Consider the following 16,494-nt stretch of genomic DNA (forward strand, 5'->3'; position numbering starts at 1 on the left):
ATTATGATGTCATAATGTAAAATTCCATTATGATGTCATAATGCAACATTCCATTATGATGTCATAATGCAGCATTCCATTATGATGTCATAATGTAAAATTCCATTATGATGTCGTAATGCAACATTCCATTATGATGTCATAATGTAAAATTCCATTATGATGTCGTAATGCAACATTCCATTATGATGTCATAATGTAAAATTCCATTATGATGTCATAATGCAACATTCCATTATGATGTCATAATGTAAAATTCCATTATGATGTCATAATGCAACATTCCATTATGATGTCATAATGTAAAATTCCATTATGATGTCATAATGCAAAATTCCATTATGATGTCATAATGTAAAAATTCCATTACGATGTCATAATGCAAAATTCCATTATGATGTCATAATGTAAAAATTCCATTACAATGTCATAATGCAAAATTCCATTATGATGTCATAATGTAAAATTCCATTACGATGTCATAATGCAAAATTCCATTATGATGTCATAATGTAAAATTCCATTATGATGTCATAATGCAAAATTCCATTATGATGTCATAATGTAAAATTCCATTACGATGTCATAATGCAAAATTCCATTATGATGTCATAATGCAAAATTCCATTATGATGTCATAATGCAAAATTCCATTATGATGTCATAATGCAAAATTCCATTATGATGTCGTAATGTAAAATTCCATTATGATGTCATAATGTAAAATTCCATTACGATGTCATAATGCAAAATTCCATTATGATGTCATAATGCAAAATTCCATTATGATGTCATAATGTAAAATTCCATTATGATGTCATAATGCAAAATTCCATTATGATGTCATAATGTAAAATTCCATTACGATGTCATAATGTAAAATTCCATTATGATGTAATAATGCAACATTCCATTATGATGTCATAATGTAAAATTCCATTATGATGTCATAATGCAACATTCCATTATGATGTCATAATGCAACATTCCATTGTGATGTCATAATGTAACATTCCATTATGATGTCATAATGTAACATTCCATTATGATGTCATAATGTAAAATTCCATTATGATGTCATAATGCGACATTCCATTATGATGTCATAATGCAAAATGCCATTATGATGTTATAATGCAAAATTCCATTATGATGTCATAATGTAAAAATTCCATTATGATGTCATAATGCAAAATTCCATTATGATGTCATAATGTAAAAATTCCATTATGATGTCATAATGCAAAATTCCATTATGATGTCATAATGTAAAATTCCATTATGATGTCATAATGCAACATTCCATTATGATGTCATAATGCAAAATTCCATTATGATGTCATAATGTAACATTCAATTAGGATGTCATAATGCAAAATTCCATAATGATGTCATAATGCAAAATTCCATTATGATGTCATAATTAGAGATGAGCGAACACGTTCGGCTCCGCCCCTTTTTCGCCCGAACACCGAACTTTGCGAACACTTCAGTGTTCGGGCGAAAAAGTTCGGGGGCCGCCGTGGCAGCGCGGGGGGGTGCGGCGGGGAGTGGGGGGGAGGGGGAGAGAGAGAGGGCTCCCCCCTGTTCCCCGTTACTGCCGCCCGCGCCGCCGCGCATCTCCCCGCCCCCCGGCGGCACCCGGACACTTACGCGCGAACACTGCAGTGTTCGGCAAAGCCGGTGTCCGGGTGCGGATGTGTCCGTAACGGACACGTTCGCTCATCCCTAGTCATAATGTAAAATTCCATTATGATGTAATAATGCAACATTCCATTATGATGTCATAATGTAAAATTCCATTATGATGTCATAATGCAACATTCCATTATGATGTCATAATGTAACATTCCATTATGATGTCATAATGCAAAATTCCATTATGATGTCATAAAGTAAAAATATTATTATGATATCATAATGCAAAATTCCATTATGATGTCATAATGTAAAATTCCATTATGATGTCATAATGTAAAATTCCATTATGATGTCATAATGTAAAATTCCATTATGATGGCATAATGCAAAATTCCATTATGATGTCATAATGTAAAAATTACATTATGATGGCATAATGCAACATTCCATTATGATGTCATAATGTAACATTCCATTATGATGTCATAATTCAAAATTCCATTATGATGTCATAATGTAAAAATTTTATTATGATATAATGCAAAATTCCATTATGATGTCATAATGAAACATTCCATTATGATGTCATAATGCAAAATTCCATTATGATGTCATAATGTGACATTCCATTATGATGTCATAATGTAAAAATTCCATTATGATGTCATAATGCAAAATTCCATTATGATGTCATAATGTAAAATTCCATTATGATGTCATACTGCAACATTCCATTATGATGTCATAATGCAAAATTCCATTATCATGTCATAATGCAACATTCCATTATGATGTCATAATGCAAAATTCCATTATGATGTCATAATGAAAAAATTTTATTATGATATCATAATGCAAAATTCCATTATGATGTCATAATGTAAAATTCCATTATGATGTCATAATGTAAAATTCCATTATGATGTCGTAATGCAACATTCCATTATGATGTCATAATGTAAAATTCCATTATGATGTCGTAATGCAACATTCCATTATGATGTCATAATGTAAAATTCCATTATGATGTCATAATGCAACATTCCATTATGATGTCATAATGTAAAATTCCATTATGATGTCATAATGCAACATTCCATTATGATGTCATAATGTAAAATTCCATTATGATGTCATAATGCAACATTCCATTATGATGTCATAATGCAACATTCCATTAAGATTTCATAATGCAACATTCCATTATGATGTCATAATGCAAAATCCCATTATGATGTCATAATGCAAAATTCCATTATGACGTCATAATGTAAAAATTCCATTACGATGTCATAATGCAAAATTCCATTATGATGTCATAATGTAAAAATTCCATTACAATGTCATAATGCAAAATTCCATTATGATGTCATAATGTAAAATTCCATTATGATGTCATAATGCAAAATTCCATTATGATGTCATAATGCAAAATTCCATTATGATGTCATAATGTAAAAATTTTATTATGATATCATAATGCAAAATTCCATTATGATGTCATAATGTAAAATTCCATTATGATGTCATAATGTAATATTCTATTATGATGTCATAATGCAAAATTCCATTATGATGTCATAATGTAAAAATTCCATTATGATGGCATAATGCAAAATTCCATTATGATGTCATAATGTAAAATTCCATTATGATGTCATAATGTAAAATTCCATTATGATGTCATAATGCAACATTCCATTATGATGTCATAATGAAAAAATCCATTATCATGTCATAATGCAACAGTCCATTATGATGTCATAATGCAAAATTCCATTATGATGTCATAATGTAAAAATTTTATTATGATATCATAATTAGAGATGAGCGAACGTGTCCGTAACGGACACATCCGCACCCGGACACCGGCTTTAGCGAACACTGCAGTGTTCGCGCGTAAGTGTCCGGGTGCCGCCGGGGGGCGGGGAGATGCGCGGCGGCGCGGGCGGCAGTAGCGGGGAACAGGGGGGAGCCCTCTCTCTCTCCCTCTCCCCCCCACTCCCCGCCGCACCCCCCCGCGCTGCCACGGCGGCCCCCGAACTTTTTCGCCCGAACACCGAGGTGTTCGCAAAGTTCGGTGTTCGGGCGAAAAAGGGGCGGGGCCGAACGTGTTCGCTCATCTCTAATCATAATGCAAAATTCCATTATGATGTCATAATGTAAAATTCCATTATGATGTCATAATGTAAAATTCCATTATGATGTCATAATGCAAAATTCCATTATGATGTCATAATGTAAAAATTCCATTATGATGGCATAATGCAAAATTCCATTATGATGTCATAATGTAAAATTCCATTATGTCATAATGTAAAATTCCATTATGATGTCATAATGCAACATTCCATTATGATGTCATAATGCAGCATTCCATTATGATGTCATAATGTAAAATTCCATTATGATGTCGTAATGCAACATTCCATTATGATGTCATAATGTAAAATTCCATTATGATGTCGTAATGCAACATTCCATTATGATGTCATAATGTAAAATTCCATTATGATGTCATAATGCAACATTCCATTATGATGTCATAATGTAAAATTCCATTATGATGTCATAATGCAACATTCCATTATGATGTCATAATGTAAAATTCCATTATGATGTCATAATGCAACATTCCATTATGATGTCATAATGCAACATTCCATTAAGATTTCATAATGCAACATTCCATTATGATGTCATAATGCAAAATCCCATTATGATGTCATAATGCAAAATTCCATTATGACGTCATAATGTAAAAATTCCATTACGATGTCATAATGCAAAATTCCATTATGATGTCATAATGTAAAAATTCCATTACAATGTCATAATGCAAAATTCCATTATGATGTCATAATGTAAAATTCCATTTTGATGTCATAATGCAAAATTCCATTATGATGTCATAATGTAAAATTCCATTATGATGTCATAATGCAACATTCCATTATGATGTCATAATGTAAAATTCCATTACGATGTCATAATGTAACATTCCATTATGATGTCATAATGCAAAATTCCATTATGATGTCATAATGTGACATTCCATTATGATGTCATAATGTAACATTCCATTATGATGTCATAATGCAAAATTCCATTATGATGTCATAATGTAAAATTCCATTATGATGTTATAATGTAAAAATTCCATTATGATGTCATAATGCAAAATTCCATTATGATGTCATAATGCAAAATTCCATTATGATGTCATAATGCAACATTCCATTATGATGTCATAATGCAAAATTCCATTATGATGTCATAATGTAAAAATTTTATTATGATATCATAATGCAAAATTCCATTATGATGTCATAATGTAAAATTCCATTATGATGTCATAATGTAAAATTCCATTATGATGTCATAATGCAAAATTCCATTATGATGTCATAATGCAAAAATTCAATTATGATGGCATAATGCAAAATTCCATTATGATGTCATAATGTAAAAATACATTATGATGTCATAATGTAAAATTCCATTATGATGTCATAATGCAACATTCCATTATGATGTCATAATGCAAAATTCCATTATCATGTCATAATGCAACATTCCATTATGATGTCATAATGCAAAATTCCATTATGATGTCATAATGCAACATTCCATTATGATGGCATAATGTAAAATTCCATTATGATGTCATAATGCAACATTCCATTATGATGTCATAATGTAAAATTCCATTATGATGTCATAATGCAACATTCCATTATGATGTCATAATGCAACATTCCATTATGATGTCATAATGCAACATTCCATTGTGATGTCATAAGGTAACATTCCATTATGATGTCATAATGTAACATTCCATTATGATGTCATAATGTAAAATTCCATTATGATGTCATAATGCGACATTCCATTATGATGTCATAATGCAAAATGCCATTATGATGTTATAATGCAAAATTCCATTATGATGTCATAATGTAAAAATTCCATTATGATGTCATAATGCAAAATTCCATTATGATGTCATAATGTAAAAATTCCATTATGATGTCATAATGCAAAATTCCATTATGATGTCATAATGTAAAATTCCATTATGATGTCATAATGCAACATTCCATTATGATGTCATAATGCAAAATTCCATTATGATGTCATAATGTAACATTCCATTATGATGTCATAATGTAACATTCCATTATGATGTCATAATGCAAAATTCCATTATGATGTCATAATTAGAGATGAGCGAACACGTTCGGCTCCGCCCCTTTTTCGCCCGAACACCGAACTTTGCGAACACTTCAGTGTTCGGGCGAAAAAGTTCGGGGGCTGCCGTGGCAGCGCGGGGGGGTGCGGCGGGGAGTGGGGGGGGGAGAGGGAGAGAGAGAGGGCTCCCCCCTGTTCCCCGCTACTGCCGCCCGCGCCGCCGCGCATCTCCCCGCCCCCCGGCGGCACCCGGACACTTACGCGCGAACACTGCAGTGTTCGGCAAAGCCGGTGTCCGGGTGCGGATGTGTCCGTAACGGACACGTTCGCTCATCCCTAGTCATAATGTAAAATTCCATTATGATGTCATAATGTAAAAATTCCATTATGATGTCATAATGCAAAATTCCATTATGATGTCATAATGCAAAATTCCATTATGATGTCATAATGCAACATTCCATTATGATGTCATAATGCAAAATTCCATTATGATGTCATAATGCAACATTCCATTATGATGGCATAATGTAAAATTCCATTATGATGTAATAATGCAACATTCCATTATGATGTCATAATGTAAAATTCCATTATGATGTCATAATGCAACATTCCATTATGATGTCATAATGTAACATTCCATTATGATGTCATAATGCAAAATTCCATTATGATGTCATAATGTAAAAATATTATTATGATATCATAATGCAAAATTCCATTATGATGTCATAATGTAAAATTCCATTATGATGTCATAATGCAAAATTCCATTATGATGTCATAATGTAAAAATTACATTATGATGGCATAATGCAACATTCCATTATGATGTCATAATGTAACATTCCATTATGATGTCATAATTCAAAATTCCATTATGATGTCATAATGTAAAAATTTTATTATGATATAATGCAAAATTCCATTATGATGTCATAATGTAACATTCCATTATGATGTCATAATGCAAAATTCCATTATGATGTCATAATGCAACATTCCATTATGATGGCATAATGTAAAATTCCATTATGATGTAATAATGCAACATTCCATTATGATGTCATAATGCAACATTCCATTATGATGGCATAATGTAAAATTCCATTATGATGTAATAATGCAACATTCCATTATGATGTCATAATGTAAAATTCCATTATGATGTCATAATGCAACAGTCCATTATGATGTCATAATGTAACATTCCATAATGATGTCATAATTCAAAATTCCATTATGATGTCATAATGTAAAAATTTTATTATGATATCATAATGCAAAATTCCATTATGATGTCATAATGTAAAATTCCATTATGATGTCATAATGTAAAGTTCCATTATGATGTCATAATGCAAAATTCCATTATGATGTCATAATGCAACATTCCATTATGATTTCATAATGCAAAATTCCATTATCATGTCATAATGCAACATTCCATTATGATGTCATAATGCAAAATTCCATTATGATGTCATAATGTAAAATTCCATTATGATGTCATAATGCAAAATTCCATTATGATGTCATAATGTAAAAATTACATTATGATGGCATAATGCAACATTCCATTATGATGTCATAATGTAACATTCCATTATGATGTCATAATTCAAAATTCCATTATGATGTCATAATGTAAAAATTTTATTATGATATAATGCAAAATTCCATTATGATGTCATAATGTAACATTCCATTATGATGTCATAATGCAAAATTCCATTATGATGTCATAATGTGACATTCCATTATGATGTCATAATGTAACATTCCATTATGATGTCATAATGCAAAATTCCATTATGATGTCATAATGTAAAATTCCATTATGATGTCATAATGTAAAAATTCCATTATGATGTCATAATGCAAAATTCCATTATGATGTCATAATGCAACATTCCATTATGATGTCATAATGCAAAATTCCATTATGATGTCATAATGCAACATTCCATTATGATGGCATAATGTAAAATTCCATTATGATGTAATAATGCAACATTCCATTATGATGTCATAATGTAAAATTCCATTATGATGTCATAATGCAACATTCCATTATGATGTCATAATGTAACATTCCATAATGATGTCATAATTCAAAATTCCATTATGATGTCATAATGTAAAAATTTTATTATGATATCATAATGCAAAATTCCATTATGATGTCATAATGTAAAATTCCATTATGATGTCATAATGTAAAATTCCATTATGATGTAATAATGCAACATTCCATTATGATGTCATAATGTAAAATTCCATTATGATGTCATAATGCAACATTCCATTATGATGTCATAATGTAACATTCCATTATGATGTCATAATGCAAAATTCCATTATGATGTCATAATGTAAAAATATTATTATGATATCATAATGCAAAATTCCATTATGATGTCATAATGTAAAATTCCATTATGATGTCATAATGTAAAATTCCATTATGATGGCATAATGCAAAATTCCATTATGATGTCATAATGTAAAAATTACATTATGATGGCATAATGCAACATTCCATTATGATGTCATAATGTAACATTCCATTATGATGTCATAATTCAAAATTCCATTATGATGTCATAATGTAAAAATTTTATTATGATATAATGCAAAATTCCATTATGATGTCATAATGTAACATTCCATTATGATGTCATAATGCAAAATTCCATTATGATGTCATAATGTGACATTCCATTATGATGTCATAATGTAACATTCTATTATGATGTCATAATGCAAAATTCCATTATGATGTCATAATGTAAAATTCCATTATGATGTCATAATGTAAAAATTCCATTATGATGTCATAATGCAAAATTCCATTATGATGTCATAATGTAAAATTCCATTATGATGTCATAATGCAACATTCCATTATGATGTCATAATGCAAAATTCCATTATCATGTCATAATGCAACATTCCATTATGATGTCATAATGCAAAATTCCATTATGATGTCATAATGAAAAAATTTTATTATGATATCATAATGCAAAATTCCATTATGATGTCATAATGTAAAATTCCATTATGATGTCATAATGTAAAATTCCATTATGATGTCGTAATGCAACATTCCATTATGATGTCATAATGTAAAATTCCATTATGATGTCGTAATGCAACATTCCATTATGATGTCATAATGTAAAATTCCATTATGATGTCATAATGCAACATTCCATTATGATGTCATAATGTAAAATTCCATTATGATGTCATAATGCAACATTCCATTATGATGTCATAATGTAAAATTCCATTATGATGTCATAATGCAACATTCCATTATGATGTCATAATGCAACATTCCATTAAGATTTCATAATGCAACATTCCATTATGATGTCATAATGCAAAATCCCATTATGATGTCATAATGCAAAATTCCATTATGACGTCATAATGTAAAAATTCCATTACGATGTCATAATGCAAAATTCCATTATGATGTCATAATGTAAAAATTCCATTACAATGTCATAATGCAAAATTCCATTATGATGTCATAATGTAAAATTCCATTATGATGTCATAATGCAAAATTCCATTATGATGTCATAATGCAAAATTCCATTATGATGTCATAATGTAAAAATTTTATTATGATATCATAATGCAAAATTCCATTATGATGTCATAATGTAAAATTCCATTATGATGTCATAATGTAATATTCTATTATGATGTCATAATGCAAAATTCCATTATGATGTCATAATGTAAAAATTCCATTATGATGGCATAATGCAAAATTCCATTATGATGTCATAATGTAAAATTCCATTATGATGTCATAATGTAAAATTCCATTATGATGTCATAATGCAACATTCCATTATGATGTCATAATGAAAAAATCCATTATCATGTCATAATGCAACAGTCCATTATGATGTCATAATGCAAAATTCCATTATGATGTCATAATGTAAAAATTTTATTATGATATCATAATGCAAAATTCCATTATGATGTCATAATGTAAAATTCCATTATGATGTCATAATGTAAAATTCCATTATGATGTCATAATGCAAAATTCCATTATGATGTCATAATGTAAAAATTCCATTATGATGGCATAATGCAAAATTCCATTATGATGTCATAATCTAAAATTCCATTATGATTTCATAATGTAAAATTCCATTATGATGTCATAATGCAACATTCCATTATGATGTCATAATGCAGCATTCCATTATGATGTCATAATGTAAAATTCCATTATGATGTCGTAATGCAACATTCCATTATGATGTCATAATGTAAAATTCCATTATGATGTCGTAATGCAACATTCCATTATGATGTCATAATGTAAAATTCCATTATGATGTCATAATGCAACATTCCATTATGATGTCATAATGTAAAATTCCATTATGATGTCATAATGCAACATTCCATTATGATGTCATAATGTAAAATTCCATTATGATGTCATAATGCAACATTCCATTATGATGTCATAATGCAACATTCCATTAAGATTTCATAATGCAACATTCCATTATGATGTCATAATGCAAAATCCCATTATGATGTCATAATGCAAAATTCCATTATGACGTCATAATGTAAAAATTCCATTACGATGTCATAATGCAAAATTCCATTATGATGTCATAATGTAAAAATTCCATTACAATGTCATAATGCAAAATTCCATTATGATGTCATAATGTAAAATTCCATTTTGATGTCATAATGCAAAATTCCATTATGATGTCATAATGTAAAATTCCATTATGATGTCATAATGCAACATTCCATTATGATGTCATAATGTAAAATTCCATTACGATGTCATAATGTAACATTCCATTATGATGTCATAATGCAAAATTCCATTATGATGTCATAATGTGACATTCCATTATGATGTCATAATGTAACATTCCATTATGATGTCATAATGCAAAATTCCATTATGATGTCATAATGTAAAATTCCATTATGATGTCATAATGTAAAAATTCCATTATGATGTCATAATGCAAAATTCCATTATGATGTCATAATGCAAAATTCCATTATGATGTCATAATGCAACATTCCATTATGATGTCATAATGCAAAATTCCATTATGATGTCATAATGTAAAAATTTTATTATGATATCATAATGCAAAATTCCATTATGATGTCATAATGTAAAATTCCATTATGATGTCATAATGTAAAATTCCATTATGATGTCATAATGCAAAATTCCATTATGATGTCATAATGTAAAAATTCAATCATGATGGCATAATGCAAAATTCCATTATGATGTCATAATGTAAAAATACATTATGATGTCATAATGTAAAATTCCATTATGATGTCATAATGCAACATTCCATTATGATGTCATAATGCAAAATTCCATTATCATGTCATAATGCAACATTCCATTATGATGTCATAATGCAAAATTCCATTATGATGTCATAATGCAACATTCCATTATGATGGCATAATGTAAAATTCCATTATGATGTCATAATGCAACATTCCATTATGATGTGATAATGTAAAATTCCATTATGATGTCATAATGCAACATTCTATTATGATGTCATAATGCAACATTCCATTGTGATGTCATAAGGTAACATTCCATTATGATGTCATAATGTAACATTCCATTATGATGTCATAATGTAAAATTCCATTATGATGTCATAATGCGACATTCCATTATGATGTCATAATGCAAAATGCCATTATGATGTTATAATGCAAAATTCCATTATGATGTCATAATGTAAAAATTCCATTATGATGTCATAATGCAAAATTCCATTATGATGTCATAATGTAAAAATTCCATTATGATGTCATAATGCAAAATTCCATTATGATGTCATAATGTAAAATTCCATTATGATGTCATAATGCAACATTCCATTATGATGTCATAATGCAAAATTCCATTATGATGTCATAATGCAAAATTCCATTATGATGTCATAATGTAAAATTCCATTATGATGTCATAATGTAAAAATTCCATTATGATGTCATAATGCAAAATTCCATTATGATGTCATAATGCAACATTCCATTATGATGTCATAATGCAAAATTCCATTATGATGTCATAATGCAACATTCCATTATGATGGCATAATGTAAAATTCCATTATGATGTAATAATGCAACATTCCATTATGATGTCATAATGTAAAATTCCATTATGATGTCATAATGCAACATTCCATTATGATGTCATAATGTAACATTCCATAATGATGTCATAATTCAAAATTCCATTATGATGTCATAATGTAAAAATTTTATTATGATATCATAATGCAAAATTCCATTATGATGTCATAATGTAAAATTCCATTATGATGTCATAATGTAAAGTTCCATTATGATGTCATAATGCAAAATTCCATTATGATGTCATAATGCAACATTCCATTATGATTTCATAATGCAAAATTCCATTATCATGTCATAATGCAACATTCCATTATGATGTCATAATGCAAAATTCCATTATGATGTCATAATGTAAAATTCCATTATGATGTCATAATGCAAAATTCCATTATGATGTCATAATGTAAAAATTACATTATGATGGCATAATGCAACATTCCATTATGATGTCATAATGTAACATTCCATTATGATGTCATAATTCAAAATTCCATTATGATGTCATAATGTAAAAATTTTATTATGATATAATGCAAAATTCCATTATGATGTCATAATGTAACATTCCATTATGATGTCATAATGCAAAATTCCATTATGATGTCATAATGTGACATTCCATTATGATGTCATAATGTAACATTCCATTATGATGTCATAATGCAAAATTCCATTATGATGTCATAATGTAAAATTCCATTATGATGTCATAATGTAAAAATTCCATTATGATGTCATAATGCAAAATTCCATTATGATGTCATAATGCAACATTCCATTATGATGTCATAATGCAAAATTCCATTATGATGTCATAATGCAACATTCCATTATGATGGCATAATGTAAAATTCCATTATGATGTAATAATGCAACATTCCATTATGATGTCATAATGTAAAATTCCATTATGATGTCATAATGCAACATTCCATTATGATGTCATAATGTAACATTCCATAATGATGTCATAATTCAAAATTCCATTATGATGTCATAATGTAAAAATTTTATTATGATATCATAATGCAAAATTCCATTATGATGTCATAATGTAAAATTCCATTATGATGTCATAATGTAAAATTCCATTATGATGTAATAATGCAACATTCCATTATGATGTCATAATGTAAAATTCCATTATGATGTCATAATGCAACATTCCATTATGATGTCATAATGTAACATTCCATTATGATGTCATAATGCAAAATTCCATTATGATGTCATAATGTAAAAATATTATTATGATATCATAATGCAAAATTCCATTATGATGTCATAATGTAAAATTCCATTATGATGTCATAATGTAAAATTCCATTATGATGGCATAATGCAAAATTCCATTATGATGTCATAATGTAAAAATTACATTATGATGGCATAATGCAACATTCCATTATGATGTCATAATGTAACATTCCATTATGATGTCATAATTCAAAATTCCATTATGATGTCATAATGTAAAAATTTTATTATGATATAATGCAAAATTCCATTATGATGTCATAATGTAACATTCCATTATGATGTCATAATGCAAAATTCCATTATGATGTCATAATGTGACATTCCATTATGATGTCATAATGTAACATTCTATTATGATGTCATAATGCAAAATTCCATTATGATGTCATAATGTAAAATTCCATTATGATGTCATAATGTAAAAATTCCATTATGATGTCATAATGCAAAATTCCATTATGATGTCATAATGTAAAATTCCATTATGATGTCATAATGCAACATTCCATTATGATGTCATAATGCAAAATCCCATTATCATGTCATAATGCAACATTCCATTATGATGTCATAATGCAAAATTCCATTATGATGTCATAATGAAAAAATTTTATTATGATATCATAATGCAAAATTCCATTATGATGTCATAATGTAAAATTCCATTATGATGTCATAATGTAAAATTCCATTATGATGTCGTAATGCAACATTCCATTATGATGTCATAATGTAAAATTCCATTATGATGTCGTAATGCAACATTCCATTATGATGTCATAATGTAAAATTCCATTATGATGTCATAATGCAACATTCCATTATGATGTCATAATGTAAAATTCCATTATGATGTCATAATGCAACATTCCATTATGATGTCATAATGTAAAATTCCATTATGATGTCATAATGCAACATTCCATTATGATGTCATAATGCAACATTCCATTAAGATTTCATAATGCAACATTCCATTATGATGTCATAATGCAAAATCCCATTATGATGTCATAATGCAAAATTCCATTATGACGTCATAATGTAAAAATTCCATTACGATGTCATAATGCAAAATTCCATTAAGATGTCATAATGTAAAAATTCCATTACAATGTCATAATGCAAAATTCCATTATGATGTCATAATGTAAAATTCCATTTTGATGTCATAATGCAAAATTCCATTATGATGTCATAATGTAAAATTCCATTATGATGTCATAATGCAACATTCCATTATGATGTCATAATGTAAAATTCCATTACGATGTCATAATGTAACATTCCATTATGATGTCATAATGCAAAATTCCATTATGATGTCATAATGTGACATTCCATTATGATGTCATAATGTAACATTCCATTATGATGTCATAATGCAAAATTCCATTATGATGTCATAATGTAAAATTCCATTATGATGTCATAATGTAAAAATTCCATTATGATGTCATAATGCAAAATTCCATTATGATGTCATAATGCAAAATTCCATTATGATGTCATAATGCAACATTCCATTATGATGTCATAATGCAAAATTCCATTATGATGTCATAATGTAAAAATTTTATTATGATATCATAATGCAAAATTCCATTATGATGTCATAATGTAAAATTCCATTATGATGTCATAATGTAAAATTCCATTATGATGTCATAATGCAAAATTCCATTATGATGTCATAATGTAAAAATTCAATCATGATGGCATAATGCAAAATTCCATTATGATGTCATAATGTAAAAATACATTATGATGTCATAATGTAAAATTCCATTATGATGTCATAATGCAACATTCCATTATGATGTCATAATGCAAAATTCCATTATCATGTCATAATGCAACATTCCATTATGATGTCATAATGCAAAATTCCATTATGATGTCATAATGCAACATTCCATTATGATGGCATAATGTAAAATTCCATTATGATGTCATAATGCAACATTCCATTATGATGTGATAATGCAACATTCCATTATGATGTGATAATGTAAAATTCCATTATGATGTCATAATGCAACATTCCATTATGATGTCATAATGCAACATTCCATTGTGATGTCATAAGGTAACATTCCATTATGATGTCATAATGTAACATTCCATTATGATGTCATAATGTAAAATTCCATTATGATGTCATAATGCGACATTCCATTATGATGTCATAATGCAAAATGCCATTATGATGTTATAATGCAAAATTCCATTATGATGTCATAATGTAAAAATTCCATTATGATGTCATAATGCAAAATTCCATTATGATGTCATAATGTAAAAATTCCATTATGATGTCATAATGCAAAATTCCATTATGATGTCATAATGTAAAATTCCATTATGATGTCATAATGCAACATTCCATTATGATGTCATAATGCAAAATTCCATTATGATGTCATAATGTAACATTCAATTAGGATGTCATAATGCAAAATTCCATAATGATGTCATAATGCAAAATTCCATTATGATGTCATAATGCAACATTCCATTATGATGTCATAATGTAACATTCCATTACGATGTCATAATGCAAAATTCCATTATGATGTCATAATTAGAGATGAGCGAACACGTTCGGCTCCGCCCCTTTTTCGCCCGAACACCGAACTTTGCGAACACTTCAGTGTTCGGGCGAAAAAGTTCGGGGGCTGCCGTGGCAGCGCGGGGGGGTGCGGCGGGGAGTGGGGGGGGGGGGAGAGGGAGAGAGAGAGGGCTCCCCCCTGTTCCCCGCTACTGCCGCCCGCGCCGCCGCGCATCTCCCCGCCCCCCGGCGGCACCCGGACACTTACGCGCGAACACTGCAGTGTTCGGCAAAGCCGGTGTCCGGGTGCGGATGTGTCCGTAACGGACACGTTCGCTCATCCCTAGTCATAATGTAAAATTCCATTATGATGTCATAATGTAAAAATTCCATTATGATGTCATAATGCAAAATTCCATTATGATGTCATAATGCAAAATTCCATTATGATGTCATAATGCAACATTCCATTATGATGTCATAATGCAAAATTCCATTATGATGTCATAATGCAACATTCCATTATGATGGCATAATGTAAAATTCCATTATGATGTAATAATGCAACATTCCATTATGATGTCATAATGTAAAATTCCATTATGATGTCATAATGCAACATTCCATTATGATGTCATAATGTAACA

The sequence above is a fragment of the Eleutherodactylus coqui genome, chromosome 6 (assembly GCF_035609145.1).
Source record: "Eleutherodactylus coqui strain aEleCoq1 chromosome 6, aEleCoq1.hap1, whole genome shotgun sequence".
Taxonomy (NCBI): Eukaryota; Metazoa; Chordata; class Amphibia; order Anura; family Eleutherodactylidae; genus Eleutherodactylus; species Eleutherodactylus coqui.